Genomic DNA, 16,565 nt, shown 5'->3' with positions numbered 1-16,565 from the left:
AATAACCTCCCTTGTCCTACTGGCCACACTGTTCCTGATGCAGACCAGGACACAACTATCTATTGTTGATAAACAAGCACATGACTTAACATTTTTTTTCTTCTGGCTTATGATTATTTTTTTGATCCCAAATGAATTTATTTTTTTCCTGCTGACATTACATAGTTGTTCATGAACATTTGGGATTTTTTTTCTTCAGAAACAAAACCTCTGTTCTTGCTCTGCCACAGATTTGAGATATATAATTCTGCAGAACACCTTTGATGTGGTTGGAGATGATAAAGATTGGATCTGATTATTAAAGAAGGTAAAAGTACAGGAAAAGTAAAAGTGAATGTTTTTTGTCTTATGAAATAACAGAATTAACCAGGTTGGAAAAGATGATCAAGATATCAAAGAAGACCTCTAAGATCATCAAGTCCAACCTTTTAGTGTAAATGCAACAGATTACAAGTTTAAATGGCAAAAATATATTGTACAAAACTACACTTGAATAAAAAATGGCCAAGTACTTCTGTTTTTTCTTAGGTTTTGAGATTTCACTCTGTCATGAATTTCTAACAAGTAAATCATTCCTTTGATGTATGAGTTTCAAAATAGTAAGATAGAAATAGTGAGCCAAATGCCTAACACTCCAGTTTCTTCACAAGAAAGCTACACAAGCTGAAATTTTGTTTATCACCTCCTTAGCCCTTTCCACCTTATCTATTGCCCTATAAATAGACCTGTTTGTAGGTCATTCATGATTTCCCACTCTCCAGAGATGGGTTCAGGTGTTATAACAGCCTCTCAGGAATTCTATGCCTAGTGATCTTAAGGAATGGTGTCTGTCAAACACGCTTGGAGGCTGATATACCCTCTGTTTCCATTACTAAAGTGTTACTAAATCCAAGCACTTTCATAAGAGATGTTAATTTACCGGGGTAACCATATTTCACTAGGAGATATGTTGTTTGTATGTCATTTTGTTAGTCCAAGATCAGAAATTGCTCTGAGTGGAACAAATATATCAATACAGCACACTTCATAAAGTAGGAATGTGACTAATAAGAAGAATTGTGACAGATGAATACAAGAGAGAACTGAAAATTTATTGATGTTGTTCTGGTTATTATTTTTTCTGATACATAAGGAGAGAATACATTCTTTAATACATGTTAACATAAAATTACCTTTGGCTTGCCTTTCCAGAGAAACAAGTTTAAAAGCAAAGAGAAATTAAACAACATTATAAAAATGACAAGGGCTGCATACCTCTGGAAACAGAATTCAGAGCCAGGAAACCCTTAACAGTACTGAGTTGGGTCATTAATTCTTCATTATTATCAGATGATCATTAACATGCAATTACCTTCCAACAAAACATTGCCCAATGACAGGACAAGAGACAATGGTTGGAAGTTGAGGTGTAGAAAGTTCCATGCAAACCTGAGAAAAAAAAACATTTTCCCTGTGAAAAAGTTTCTACACCTGTGGAAAAGGTTGCCCAAGGTGGTCATGGAGTCTTCCTCTCTGGAGATATTCCTTATGCTGTTGAGGTGACTGCTCCTGGATAACAGGGTCACGGCGTCTGTCCTCCATGGTACAGCAGCAGCTTGGAGAAATCAGTCTATGCACATTAGAGACAACCACAAAGTGTCATAAACTGTGCATGGTGTAGTTTGGCTCCTACACAATCCACAGCATTGTATTCCCAAGCCCGGAAGACCAAGTGCAAGCGACGCAAGAATGAGCATCAGTACCCTATCCTAACCAGCCGGGGGGCCAAGCAGGCCCCCCGGCCTTTAGATCACCTCCACCATTCACCCAGTGCACACCACAGGGACTCACCAGTGATGAGAGGAGGAGGATCCCTCTGCCCAAATGGGCAAACTTGGGGCTTCTGCCTTTCCTGGGGCAGCTTATAAAGGAGAGTGAGCAGGGAGGGCAAAGTGGCCCCACCTGGGGTGGGAGGAGACTCCAAGAGAAGCCAGGTGCTCTGGGTTTGGGGGGAAAAGGGGAAAATGTGGTGTGGAGTGGGAAAGGGGCAGGTGTGGTGGAAAGGGGAGGTGGTGCTGAAAGAAGGCAGATGAAGAGGAAAAGGATGGAGATGGACACAAAATAGGAAGACAGGGGAAAAGGAAGGAGATTGAAAAGAAAGGAAGATGTGGGGAAGGAGGAAGATGGAGAGGAAAGGAAGGAGATGGAGAAAAAAGGAGAAAGAGAAAGGAAAATAAGAGATGGAAAGGAGGGAGATGGGGGGGGAATGGAGATAAAAAAACCCCAAGCCCAAACCTGTGTTTGCATCGAACTTTTCATGACCAAACCTTTGTCATTTCTGCTTGGACTACTAACTAGACATCTCCACAGGCTCATTATGTTGGCTGAAGAAGCGCAAGTCACACCTGCCTAAGAGGGGAAAATGAGGAAATAAAGAGGAAAAGTAAGAAATAAAAATAAAAAAGAAAAAAAAATATGCATACAAAATGTGAAGTCTTTCAGCAAGTTCTACATGGCACAACATCATGACTTTGTGGCCAAGAGAGTCAATGGCACCCTGGGTTACGTCAAGAATAGTGTGTCCAGCAGAGCTAGGAAGGTTTTTCTCCCTCTCTGCTCTGTCCTAGTGGGACCATACCTGGAATACTGTGCCTGATGGGCTCACCCCTTCAAGGGACCTGCTGGAAAAAGTCCAAAAGAGTCATGAGGATGACTGAGGGACTTGAGCATCTCCCCTACCAAGAGAGATTGAGAGACCTGAGGCTGTTTAGTCTGGAGAAGACTGAGAGGAGATCTGATCAATGTGTACAAATATCTGAGGGGTGGGTGTCAAGTGGTTGGGGACAATCTCTTTTTGGTGGTCAGCAGCAATAAGACAAGGAACAGTGGGTACAAACTGGAGCAGAGAAGGTTTTACCTCAATATAAGGAGAAACTTCTTTGCAGTGAGCGTGACAGAGCCCTGGAACAGGCTGCCCAGAGAGGTTGAGGAGTCTTCTTCTCTGGAGACTTTCCAAACCCACCTGGATGCATTTCTGTGTGAGCTACCCTAAGGGATCCAACCTTGGCAGGGGACTTGGAGTCAATGATCTTTTGAGATCCCTTCCAGCCCCTAAAATTCTGAGATTCTGTGATTTTTTTTTTTCTAGAAAAGAAGTTCTTGAGTTCTGTTCAAATTGCTGCTGCTTTGAGCTTAGCTGAACTCTATATTAAATCCTGGTTGCAGTACATATTCTTCACTAAGCTTATGCTGTATTTCATCACCTTTGAACAATGCCTGATATTGTATTTCTCAAGACTGTAAACAGCAAATCAATGCAAAGCATTTTTCTGGTTTTGGTTTAATCAATTTAAGCTTCAGTGAGAATCACAGGGAACATTTCCCAGAGTAGGTTTCTCCAGCAGATCAAAGTTGCCATTATCGAAGAAAATAAGGCTTGCTGTACTGGATTTGACCACACATCCATTGGTTCTTGCCTTGGGCAGCAGATTCATAGTTCAGAGAAAAATGAAACACTTGAAGTACATTTTGTCAGTTGAGAAAAAGTGAAAGAACAGAAAACAATTTGGAAAGAAGGTATAAATCTTTTACCTTCCCAGACTTATGCTTGAAGACTGAGTGTTGTATCAACTGCCCACCACATGTATCAACTCAGTTCAAGAAGCTACACATTTGATACCATTATAATAAATTAAATTGTCTGTTAAACTACTATCTACAGTTTATATAGTGTCTGTGACTTGCTGATGTATCAATTCTATGCTTTAAATGCATATAGGTGATACTAATCTTTGAGACCTGTTTGAAGTATATTACTCTTTAACTGCATATCAACTTGTTTTTATCACCAGTTCCTCCCTTTGAGAGAACTGAACTTTACTTTTCTCTAGAATATGAACATTACAATCACCATAGCCAATGAAGCTGGTGAGAGGCCTGGAACACAAACCCTATGAGGAGAGGCTGAGGGAGCTGGGGGTGTGCAGCCTGCAGAAGAGGAGGCTCAGGGCAGACCCCATTGCTGTCTACAACTACCTAAAGGGAGGTTGTAGCCAGATGGGGGTTGGTCTCTTCTCCCAGGCAACCAGCAATAGAACAAGCGGACACAGTCTCAAGTTGTGCCAGGGCTGGATGTTAGGAGGAAGTTCTTCATAGAGAGAGTGATTTGCATTGGAATGGGCTGCCCAGGGAGGTGATGGAGGCACCATCCCAGGAGGTGTTCAAGCAAAGCCTGCATGAGGCACTTGGTGCCATGGTCTAGATGACTGGATAGGGCTGGGTGCTAGGTTGGCCTGGATGATCTTGGAGGTGTCTTCCAACCTGGTTGGTTCTATGATTCTGTGAACATTATGCATTCTATGATATACGCAGCAGAGTGTTGAGAGAAAGTCCAAATAGCTGAACTGGAGACAAATGCTCTTCCAAACAGAAACAGATGAGTACCTGTGCAAGAGGAGAACATTCCTAATTTTTCAAGTTCAAAACAGTACTAAATAAACAAAATAAACCATGCAAAAATTAGAAAGTGCAGGCGTAGCCTAACATCTGAAAGTCAGATGTTCCATCTTTTATCCTTCTATTACTAAAATTACTTTGCTATAAATAAATTAAGCAGCAGACTTATTTTTGGTTCCTACACTCCAAAGCTGTTTCTCTCCAAGATCAAATTTGCTATTTACTGAAATGGATAAAGAGAAGCTCCGTTATCACACCAGATCTAACAAAATAAACTTTTCTACAAACTAATACTACTACAATTTAAAACTCTCCTCGCTGATCTAACAGTCTGCCAGGATTTGATTAGCAACAGCAAGAGCTGGGTTCAATTTCAAGGGGTCACTTCAAATTGAGCCCCCATCTGAAAAGCTGAGAAAATTAAATTAAACTGTCTGGGTGTTCAGTGAGCTGTACCTCTCCACTCTCAAACGATGAATCAACCAGCTTAATGGAACAGTAAGATGTTGGAGGCAGCAAAAAGAAAGAGGAAAACAGATATATACACAGCACGGCAGGCGAGAGTTGGATATCTCTTTGCTAAACACAAGGCAGTTTTCCTTTTTGCTGATGAGAAAACTATTGTGGTATATGATCTCCTTGCAACCTTCTCCCATGACATCCAAATATTTTTTTTTGGTGACTGCATTGTCTGTTCTGGTAGGTGGCTAGAGCTCAGGTAGCATCAAGCTTGTGAGATATGCACTGGGTATTCCTATGGCCTAGGGAGCTGCTTTTCTTCTGCAGTGTTTTCTACTCTTTGCCAGAAGAGTACAAGGTACAGAGAATGTGATGCCTTTATAAGCCACCTGAGAGTAATGATTTGGGCAGGTCCCCCATGCTCAGGGTATTTGTTGATGCTGTTCAGTCATATCCAGATTTAAAAGAAATGAGGAAGGAATTCCTCCGGGGGAGGTGTTGGGCTGTGGCCAACAGTCAACAAAAGAAGGTTTTCATTTGTCATGAGTCACGCAGCCAAGCACACCTCCAAGCACTCCTCCAAGCACTCCTTTGCTGCATTTTGCACTACTCAGCGTTCAGGAGTCTGCAGTGAGCTTTGCATTGTCCCCCAGTGTAAGGCACTTTCTTCAGGCATCACCCAAGTAACAAAAGCAGCTAGTGCAGGGTCTGCACACCACCCTGAGTTCCAGGAAGCCAGAGACTTACATTGCAAAAACTGGCATGAAACCCCTTTGTAGAATTAACCTTAAGTTCACATCATTTAGAGATCCCTACTAATCCAAAATCCTTAAAGGAGCTTCTAAGCTGCTCAGTCAGTAGTGTATTGGACTCTTTCATCTGAAGACATTGAACTCCATAAGCAATTAGCAGCTCAGGGAGCTATTTATCTCCTTTATCAATAAAGATATGAAATGTTAATGAACAATGTGTGTCAAATGGCCATTTGAAATCAGTAGGTCATTGTTTTAATAAATAAATAAAGAAAGAATGCTGTCAGACCACAACTCTAAAGAAAAGAAAACCAACTAATCAAATCTATCCCACGTGCTACAGTAAAACCCATAGCAAGATCTCTATTTAATAAGGCCACACATTGAAAGGCAGTATCAGCTTTATCCTAGGTGACAGCTGTATTTATCAAAGCCAGTGTCTGCAGAGTCAGAAAATGCCTTTATTCTCCAAAAGCAATTATTCATTTATTCATTTGGGTCCTGACTGCATTTTATCACTAACACATTTTGCTCCATGTGATATGGTAGTTAGATCTAAAGCATTCTGAAGTGCTAGCAGAGAATTCCTAACTATTAATGCTTCTTTAAAGAACTGCCTAACCTTACCACCTTCAAAATTTTAATGATAAATATGATGATATTATTAGGAATACAGGGGAAAAAATAATCCAATCCACTCCAACCTGTGACACATGCAGAAAAATAATGATCTCCCAGTTAAAGCTGTTTGACACTGATTCCCTTTCTGACTTCTACAAAAGTGAAGCTTTTCTTCATTGTCACTGGCTGGGGAAATTTTTTTTGTATGCTAAATAGGCCAAATAAATATTGTTACCATTTTAATTCTATCTGCCTTTACATATTCGATTAAAGCATGTGCTTATCTGTTGGCTTTTGTGTTTGTGTTTTGTTGTTGTTTATTTGCTTGGTTTTTTTCTTTCCTAACTAGCCCCTCAGGGAGTGAGACATCCAGCTACAGATATCTGGGCTATAAGTTTCTACATCTAAACTCAACTTCCTCAGCTTCTTGGCCACTGATGAGATGCAATGAAAAAGAACATTTCTATTGTGTGTGATTTTGATCATGTCCCCCTGTAATCACCCAGCAAGCCTTGTGGCTCTCTGCTGGATTCTGTCCAGCAGGTCCATGTCTCTCTTGAGCTGGTGAGCCAAATATTGGACACGGTATTCCACGTGTGGTTACACCACGGCAGAGTAGAGGGGAAGAAGAACCTCTCTAGCCCTGCTGGCCACACGTTTCTTGATGCACTCTTAGGATGTCATTGGGTCCCTTGGCCACAAGGACACATTGCTGGCCCGTGCAGAACTTGCTCAAAGACTTCACACTTTGTGTGTATGTATTTGACATTTGTCCTTTTCTTATTTTTCATTTTTATTCCTTTGTTTCCTCTAATTACTCATATTTTCCTTTTAGTAGGTGTGACTTGCTCTTCTTCAGCCAGCATAGTGAGCCTGTGGAGATGTCTGGTGAGCAGTCCAAGCAGAAATGAGAAAGGTTCGGTCATGAAAAGTTCAATGCAAACACAGTGTTCTACTCTCTTTTTTTTTTAATAACCTTTTTTTCCTTCTCTCCATCTCTTCCTTTTCCCCTGTCTTCCTATTTTGTGTCCGTCTCCATCCTTTTCCTCTCCATCTCCCTTCTTTCAGCACCACCTCCCCTTTCCACCACACCTGCCCCTTTCCCACTCCACACCACATTTTCCCCCCAAACCCAGAGCACCTGGCTTCTCTTGGAGTCTCCTCCCACCCCAGGTGGGACCACTTTGCCCTCCCTGCTCACTCTCCTTTATAAGCTGCCCCAGGAAAGGCAGAAGCCCCAAGTTTGCCCATTTGGGCAGAGGGATCCTCCTCCTCTCATCACTGGTGAGTCCCTGTGGTGTGCACTGGGTGAATGGTGGAGGTGATCTAAAGGCCGGGGGGCCTGCTTGGCCCCCCGGCTAGTTAGGGTAGGATACTGCTGCTCATTCTTGCGTCGCTTGCACTTGGTCTTCAGGGCTTGGGAATGCAATGCTGTGGATTGTGTAGGAGTCAAACTACACCATGCACAGTTTATGACACTTTGTGGTTGTCTTTAATGTGCATAGACTGATTTCTCCAAGCTGCTGCTGGTACCATGGAGGACAGATGCCGTGACCCTGTTATCCAGGAGCAGTCACCTCAACAGCATAAGGAATATCTCCAGAGAGGAAGACTCCATGACCACCTTGGGCAACCTTTTCCACAGGTGTAGAAACTTTTTCACAGGGAAAATGTTTTTTTTTCTCAGGTTTGCATGGAACTTTCTACACCTCAACTTCCAACCATTGCCTCTTGTCCTGTCATTGGGCAATGTTTTGTTAGAAGATAACTGCATGTTAAGGATTGTCTAATAATGAAGAGGAATTAACGACCCAACTCAATACTGCTAAGGGTTTCTTGGCTCAGAATTTTGTTTTCTGAGGTTTGCAGCCCTTGTAATTTTTATAATGTTGTTTAATTTCTCTTTGCTTTTAAACTTGTTTCTCTGGAAAGGCAAGCCAAAGGTAATTTTATGCTAACATGTATTAATGGACATATAGTTTTGCAGTAACATGTAGTTAAGAGTATTCTCTCTCCATATACATCACAAAAAAGAATAACCAGAATATTTTCAGTAACTTTTCAATTCTCTTTTGTTTTCATTTGTCACAACTCTTCTTATTATTTGCATTCCTACTTTGTGACGAGTGCTGTATTCATGTATTTGCTCCACTCAGAGCAGTTTCTGATTCTGTGCTACAAAAATAAAAGCAATTCATTTACTAGTGAAATATGGGTACCTTGATTAATTACAAACTACCCCATTTGCAGTTTATAACACTTCATGGACATTTTTAACATGGGCCCACTTGCCCTTAGAAAGGCTGTAGGGAGTGTTGGTGGATAGTAGGCTGAAATGAGCCAGCAGTGTGCCCAGGTGGCCAAGAGCCAATGACATCCTGGCCTGGATCAGGAACAGTGTGGCCAGCAGGACAAGGGAGGTTATTCTGCCCCTGTACTCAGCACTGATCAGGCCACACCTTGAGTATTGCATCCAGTTCTGGGCCCCTCAATTCAAGAGAGATGTTGAGATACTGGAATGTGTCTAGAAAAGGGCAATGAGCTTGTGAGGGGCCTGGAGCACAGCCCTGTGAGGAGAGGCTGAGGGAGCTGGGGGTGTGCAGCCTGGAAAAAAGGAGGCTCAGGGCAGAGCTCATTGCTGTCTACGACTACTTGAAGGGAGGTTGTAGCCAGGTGGGGTTGGTCTCTTCTGCCAGGAAAGCAGCGACAGAACAAGGGGACACAGTCTCAAGTTGTGCCAGGGGAGGTCTAGGCTGGATGTTAGGAGGAAGTTGTTGGCAGAGAGAGTGATTGGCTTTGGAATGGGCTGCCCAGGGAGGTGGTGGAGTCGCCATCCCTGGAGGTCTTCAAGAGAAGCCTGGCTGAGGCACTTAGTGCCATGGTCTGGTGGGCTGGGTGCTAGGTTGGCCTGGATGATCTTGGAGGTCTCTTCCAACCTAGTTGACTCTATGTCTGTATGAGTATTTCTTAAAGTATTCAAGTATTCACTCTGGCCTTTCTAATCTTCCTGCCCTGATGTGCTGAGGAGTCACTCATGTGAGTGCACCAGTTTTTGTTTATATTGCTGTAACCAGAACTTGGGTTTTATGGAATGAACTGGTGACACTAAAGAGAGGTGGGGAAATACAAGTAAAAGAACTCTACACAGTTATAAATAGCTCTGAAGAGAAGTGGTGATGATTCAGAGAACAAGTGGAAAAGTAACAGAACTTTGGTTTTATTTATATATATCAGTGAAATTCCCTGAGAATTCATGTCAATAGGTGAGGTTCTGGAAGAAAGGAAATGAAGAAATATAGTTTTGCCTTTAAAAAAATGGAGAAAAGGAATAGTGAAGGTATTAATGATCTATGGAATTCAATTTTAAATCTTAGTAAAACAGAAGAAGAAAAATAGCCTGGAGGAAACATAACAAGTGATGTCCAAAATCACTTTTCCAAGAAGAAATCAGGTTGAGCTTTTCTCCTTCCCTTGCAGAAGAGGATGACAGATATAGGTAGAAAAGTAGTAGTAAACATATATAGTTTAACTTCAGTAAGGCTTACAGCCCAGCTTTCCATCTCAGGAGCTCATTGTGAAAACATGGATTAGACAACAAAAAACTGAACAGAAACCTGTACTAAGAGTTTGATTATCAATGACTCTCCCTTAAAACAGGAGGATATAACAAATGGATCTGTTTAGGTCCAGTAGGCCCTGAATAACAGAGTATTTCCACTAACAGCCTGGAAAATGGATTCAGGAGCTTGTTAATGACATCTATAGAGAGCATCAGGCTCTGTCTTGTTGTAAGCAGATTGGGGAACAGATTTCAAACTTAAAGTGACTGTGACACACAAGTTTCACTCCAGTGAAGGCAGGTGCAAGCTCTTCCACCTAGGCAAGAGTAATGAACTAAATGATCTTGGGTAAGAAGGAACTGGAAGAGAAGGCAGACAGCTGGACATGAAAAAGAGGTGGAAAAGGTGAATGCAAATTGTGATACTTTAACCCCTTGAGGTATGTGGAGTAGCTTGTTCTGAATCCATTGGAGTTGTAGAAACAACAGGGAACAGCAGGGATAGGTCTTTTTTACCTTGTGCAGAGCTCTGAGGTTCTTTGCACTTCCATCTACTCTTTAGCATATTTTGTTATGCCAATAAAGTGTTCTTGCCTGAGTTGAACTGAACCGTTAGGGTTAGAGTTGGAAATCTATACATGCAGGGCACAGGCAAAACCAGAGCTCTTATTTCTTACAGTGGCAAATGCAAATATTGTACTGGAAGAGGCTTTTGAGTATTTACTCACACAATTATAAATCAGACAGCACCCAAAGCATGTTGGACTCTGGCCGCTGAGACTTGATTCTTCCCAGGCTTCTGGGGAAAGGAAGCAATCCCTGACCTTGTCTCCTAGCTCCTCTGGAGTACCTCCAGGATGTCTAGACTTAGCAGGAAGACTTTCAGAGGCAGGCAGAATGCCTTGCAATGTGTGGTCCCAGCACAATGTCACACCGGGGGCTAGGCAAGCTGACCGCATGCAGGCATTTGGAGCCTGTTTCAGGCAAGCTCTCCAGGCAAATTTGGGATGCAAAATGAGGCAGCAGCAACCCCATGCTACTTGCTTTTCTCTTCTGTCAATATCCAGCCTGAGACTGATGGAGCATTGGACATAGATTAGCCAATTGGAATGGCACTTTGCCAGGCCTCACCATATTAGGTGGAGCCAGGGCTTTCGCCCTCCCCTTCCCCTGGTTGCCTTCTCCAGCACAGGGGGAACAAGGGAACATGCCTGAGCAAGCCAACATGGATAAGCCCATGTTTGACCCATCAAGCCTACCACCACAAGCTGCCACTTCATGCTGTGTAGGTGCTTTTTCAAAACAGTGATTATGGCTTCCTCTGCACTGAATAAATTAATCCTCTTAATGTTCTGATCATGTGAGGAGAAGGCTAGATTAATAAAATCACTCTTCCAGTGTCTTCCCTATTGTCCATGCACTGATTTTAGGGCTTAAACAAGAGGGAACAGGCTTCCAAAGAAATCTGACTGAATGTCTGGGGTTTTTTTTTGTTATTTTTTTGAAGGTCCTTTGCTGTCTGTTAAATTCTCCACTGATTCTTTCAATTATCACCAAAAAACATTATGATTTTTATTTTCCCATTACATTTCATTTATAAAGTCACTCACATAACTGTGACTCCTCTTGGAACGGCAAGAAATCCATGATCCACACCACCAGCACGTTGTAGAAGATCAATCTTTGCTAATGGAAATGTGTAGATAATACACTGATTATTCATGACCTGCTTCAGTAGGGACTTTGCAGACCCGTTTCTCCATTAAGTGAATAGATTCATGGCTCATTTGGATCAGACGTGGAACTTCATCCTTATCAAACTGATTGGCTTCCTTCTGCCTCTCCTTCAGAAAACTCACACACACTTTAATGTGCCAATTTCTCTTTCCCACTCCCCATCTCCCCCTTGTTAATCACATAGATTTCCCCTTATATTCATTGTCCATCTTTCTCACAACTGTCTGTTTATATCTAAACTTAACATTACCCTTGGACCTTTATATTCTTGTAATACTTAGCATAAAACTAATGTTTGCTTCATCTCTACCTCACTACCTGCACCTGTTTCTGCTTCTCCCACTCTCTGACTTTTTAACTTCATTTCTCCATTCATACCTATTTTTCCTCATCTCCCTGGAATACTTTATCAGTACAAACATTCTATGCAACCTGTCTTTTCACGGGATCACAGGATGTCAGGGATTAGAAGGGACACAAAGAGGTCATTGAACCCAACCCCTCTGCCAGAGCAGGACCATACAATGTAGTTCAGGTCACAGAGGAATGCATCCTTGGTGAACCACAGCTTGGCAATTAAGTTCACAGCTCAGCTTCATCATGCTATTTATGAATGTCTTGCCCCTAGCTCAAAAGTGGGAGAGCACATTCCTTGTATATGTACACCACACTCAGCTTTCATGCTCGTAGTTCCTCACTCCTTAATGTATTTTTCTCTACCAGTCTATATCCTCTTTTATTTCTATTTTTTTTCTCCTTTCCCCATTGCAAAAATATTTCCAGATGCCACCCAACTCCCTACTTCTGTCCAAAATATTATCTCCTAGTTGTCAGACACTTAGTATTGTTGGGCAGTTCAAGAGTTCTCAAGGTTTATTCCCACCTTCAGCAGTGGATCTCCAAAAAGCCTAGATGTTTAATTATTTTTATATATATATATTTCTTCAGTTTATTTTGGGTTTTATTTTAATTCCTATGTTTATTCCTATGTCTTACTTTGCAAGATAGTATCTCTACTCTCCATATCTTTGCTTATTTGTCTTTTATCCCTGTTTCCCACCTTACTGCATCCAGACTAACAAGAAGAGTTCCCTGATGTATTAATAAATCTCATCTTCCTCTCTCATCTTTATAGACCAATTTTAAATGTTTCCATCATTCACCCCTTTGTGCTGCTCTTTGCACTTCTTTTACTGTCACAGATCACACTATCAGTTCTAGTTAACTGACACTATAGATTTATTTCCATGTATGAAGTCCTAACTCCTTGAATCACAATACTTTAGAGGTTGGAAGGGACCTCCAGAGATCGAGTCTAACCTCCCTGCCAAAGCAGGATCATCAAGGGTAGTTTGCACAGGAATGCATCCAAATGGATTTGGAAAGTCTCCAGAGGAGACTCCACAAGCTCTCTGGGCAGCCTGTTCCAGTGCACTGTCACCCTCACTGCAAAGAAGTTTCTCCTCATACAGAAGTGAAACCTTCTCTGTTCCAGTTTGTATCCATTGCCCCTTGTCTTATTGCTGCTGATCACTGAGAAGTGGTTCTCCCCATCCACTTGACATGCACCTCTCAGATATTTATAAGCACTGATCAGATCTCAGCCTTCTCTTCTACAGACTAAACAGTCCCAGGTTTGTCAGTGTCTCTTTGTAGGAGAGATGCTCAAGTCTTCCATTCACTCTCGTGGCTCTCTGCTGGACTCTCTCCAGCAGGTCTGCTTCTCTTCTTTAGAAGTTTTCTCTTAGGATACACTACTCCTCAGTGATGGATATCAAAATATGAAAGTCAAAACTTGCTTCCTCTGACACTCCTTGAGCAAAAATATCAAAGCAAGTATTTAATGTTACCAAAGTTCATGAGTTTAAGTCTTAATTAATACCAGCAGAAAACCTTCCACCAGAAAAATGTCAACACTTTCATTCATCTCTCTTGAATCGATCTCACTCCCATAGAGAAAATGTCAGAATATCTAAATATAAATGTATAAATATTGACAACTTTGAGTGGTTCCTTTTTCATCCTGCACCTAATGAAGGTGAATTACAGTGAATTCAGAAGCTCTAAGCGAGCCTAGAGGTTTCTCATTGCCGATGTGTAACTTGGTGAAGCTCTAACATTTACAAGCCATATCCAATGAATAACATTCTCTCGTTGATTCGAGTGTGTTAAAGAATGCAAGTCCTCCTAGTGGTACTTGTAATTGTGGTGGGAATTAATAACCTGTTATGAATTATTAATATTCATTTTGATATGAATATGGTTCTTTTTAATGAATGTTCAAACATTCAGAAAGATTCCCTGGGATTCTTTGGATTTTTGGTCGACAGGAAGTAGTTGCCCAAAGAGTATTTATAAACACAGAATTAAACAGTTTAATCAATCAGAACTTGGGAAATAGGAACGTGAAAACAGGAAAAATTGCAACTCTGCTTGTGGAGCCTTAGCATTAACTCCAGCATGTACTCATGACACTTTGGTCCCTGAGTAAGTTTCCTGTACAAAGATGCTTCTAAAACCTACAATAATGATCCCAGGGTAAAATAAAAGCTTCCAGGCAGAGGGCAGAAGGGAAGAATTGAGTTGCTGCTGCTGAGCTGCTAGTGCAAACACGTGGCTGCCATGATTCCCAGTTAAGGAGCCACAAATGGGGTGCTGGTCCCAGTGGAGGGTCAGTGCAGAAAGGCAGTTTCTAAATCCAAACCCCTTCCCATTAAATACATCATTCTGAAAATGAAACTGGCCAATAGGCACTAGCGTTATTGTTCTGGCCAAGGAATTCAAAGCTCTGTGCCTCGTGTGACCATGCAAGGACACTGAGGGGCAGCACAGGACACCTGACAAGTGATACTAAGCCCCTAGCCCTTAAGCCTTTGCTGGGGCCAAACCCTTATTGTTTGCTTATCTAACTCCGCTCCTGGACCCACAGCAGGAGGAAGAGTGCAAGGGTTAAACTGCCCTGGTAGGATTTGTGCCCTACCAGGACAGTAATGTGTGTGCTGAACAAGGATACCACTACTAAATACATACCCAGTGGTACTATTAGTACATTTTGCAAAATGAAATATGTATGTCCAAATAGCAGTTTGAAAAGAGATGGATGTAAAGCTGAGATAGTACTGAGGTTGTTCTCTCCAAAGGATGATGAATATTTGCCCTTTAATTGTTTTGCTAAATAATTTCCACCCATATATCATTCCTTCACAAGAACAAGTAGAAACAATTGCTTGGCATTTGCTTACAGACTGAGAAAGCAAAAACTGTTTATGATTTAAAGATAAGCAGGCAATTGTCACAGTAAAATGCACACCTTCACATCTTTCTTTTTTGGCATTTGGTCTAGAACATTCCTCCTGCAGACAATTGCTCAGGTTAGAGCTCCCTTTAAGAAATGTTCCTGACCTTGAGGCTTCAGAGCAGAACCTGAAGACCAAAAGTCCTGGATGTATCTTAAAGATTCCAAATTAGAAAGCCAGGGCCAAAGATCCTGAATTTATTTGGACTTTATCATTCTGAGCTCTGACTGCTGTTAACATAGCATGCTTATGTCTCTTAAAGTGCAATCACTGATGGTGACACCATATCTGACTGCATGGCTTCAGTCTTGAACTTGGGCATAGAATCATAGAATCACAGAATCAGTCAGGGTTGGAAGGGACCACAAGGATCAGCTAGTTTCAACCACCCTGCCATGCAGACCATTTAGAGAACAGAAATTGGAAAGTGGGTGGGATGTGCTGTGTTTGAACAGAAGAGTGAGATGGGCAAGTAATTGCTAGAGACTTGGCAAGAGTGGTCAGACATTGGAATGGGCTGCCCAGGGAGGTAGTGGAGTCGTCCTTGGAGGTGTTCAAAGGCACTTAGTGCCATGGTCTGGTTGATTGGCCAGAGCTGAGTGCTAGGTTGGACTGGATGATCTTGGAGGTCTCTTCCAATCTGATTGATTCTATGATTCTATATCTCTTTATGAATAACTGCATATACACACATGTATTATACATACAGAAAATGGTTAATGAATAGTCCAGGCAAGAGTAGGAAATATAGGTCAAATAACAAAAGAAATCATCTAGCAGACTACAGTGGGTTGTGTTAGCAGCTGATGGATGATTTGTTATATATGAATCCTTTCCTCTAATATTTGCAAGTTTACAGGAAGGCACATGCTCTATTGCAGAAAGTTTTATTGATTCAAGGGGGAATAGCAAGTTCTACCTCAGGCAGCAGTTCTTCTAAATGTTGCTGGTATCAGAAGAAAAGAAAATCTCATTGTTAGATATGATTTGTGATACAATGCCTCTCATGTGCTGAGTATTAAGATCTTTTAAAGGAAGGGTGCTTTCTGCCCACGCAAAAGATATAAGGAACACTTCTTGTAATAAAATCAGTCTTGAACATTTGAGATTTCACAGTCCATTAACCTGCTTTATTAAAGACCAATGACAGGAGTTCTTTCAGAAATGAACTTTGCATTGTACAAGAAGTTAGCTGTGGTAGCAGAAGAGAGAGAGAGAAAAAAAGAAACAAGAACAAAAAAACAACTCCACCCCAAAACCAACAACAAACAGCAACCAAAAAGTTAGATCCCACAACACATTTTGTATGGCAGTTCATGCTATTAAAGAAATGAAACTGCAACTATGCACAGCTGAAGATACTGGTAATGAGTAATGGTGCAGAACCAGGCTACATCAACAATGAGTTTCAGGCAGTTCACATTCCACTTTGCCTAGATTTGCAGAAAGTTGAGCCTGTGTCAACTCCCACTTAAGATGCAGTTGCTCATAGTGCTACAGAAAGTCAAACTGACAGTTAAGAGGAAGGAAAAGGTTCTGAATCGTGTCTTTGCTGGATTTTAATTTGTTCTCATTAGGAAAAATAACAGTAAAGAATCTGTGTTAGATTCTGAAACTCAAAAGCATTCATGTATATGGAATATGGTGAAATTGCCAGCATAAAGGAAAGGCAAGTTAAAAAAAAATTGGGGATTAATTTCAATAAGG

At 41.5% G+C, this 16,565-nt stretch overlaps 1 long non-coding RNA gene across 1 annotated transcript; it reads right to left on the bottom strand.

Annotated features, from left to right (window-relative positions):
• Nucleotides 1-1,070: 1,070 nt before the first annotated feature.
• LOC135189201 (uncharacterized) lies at nt 1,071-1,870 on the bottom strand. The gene is made up of 2 exons (XR_010307964.1): nt 1,831-1,870; nt 1,071-1,609 (listed from the first exon to the last, which is right to left on the bottom strand). It is a non-coding gene; the product is annotated as an uncharacterized LOC135189201 (long non-coding RNA).
• Between the last annotated feature and the right edge of the window lie 14,695 nt (nt 1,871-16,565).

Source organism: Pogoniulus pusillus, chromosome 31, assembly GCF_015220805.1.
Source record: "Pogoniulus pusillus isolate bPogPus1 chromosome 31, bPogPus1.pri, whole genome shotgun sequence".
Classification (NCBI taxonomy): Eukaryota; Metazoa; Chordata; class Aves; order Piciformes; family Lybiidae; genus Pogoniulus; species Pogoniulus pusillus.
This window is presented reverse-complemented; position numbering and strand designations above follow the sequence as displayed.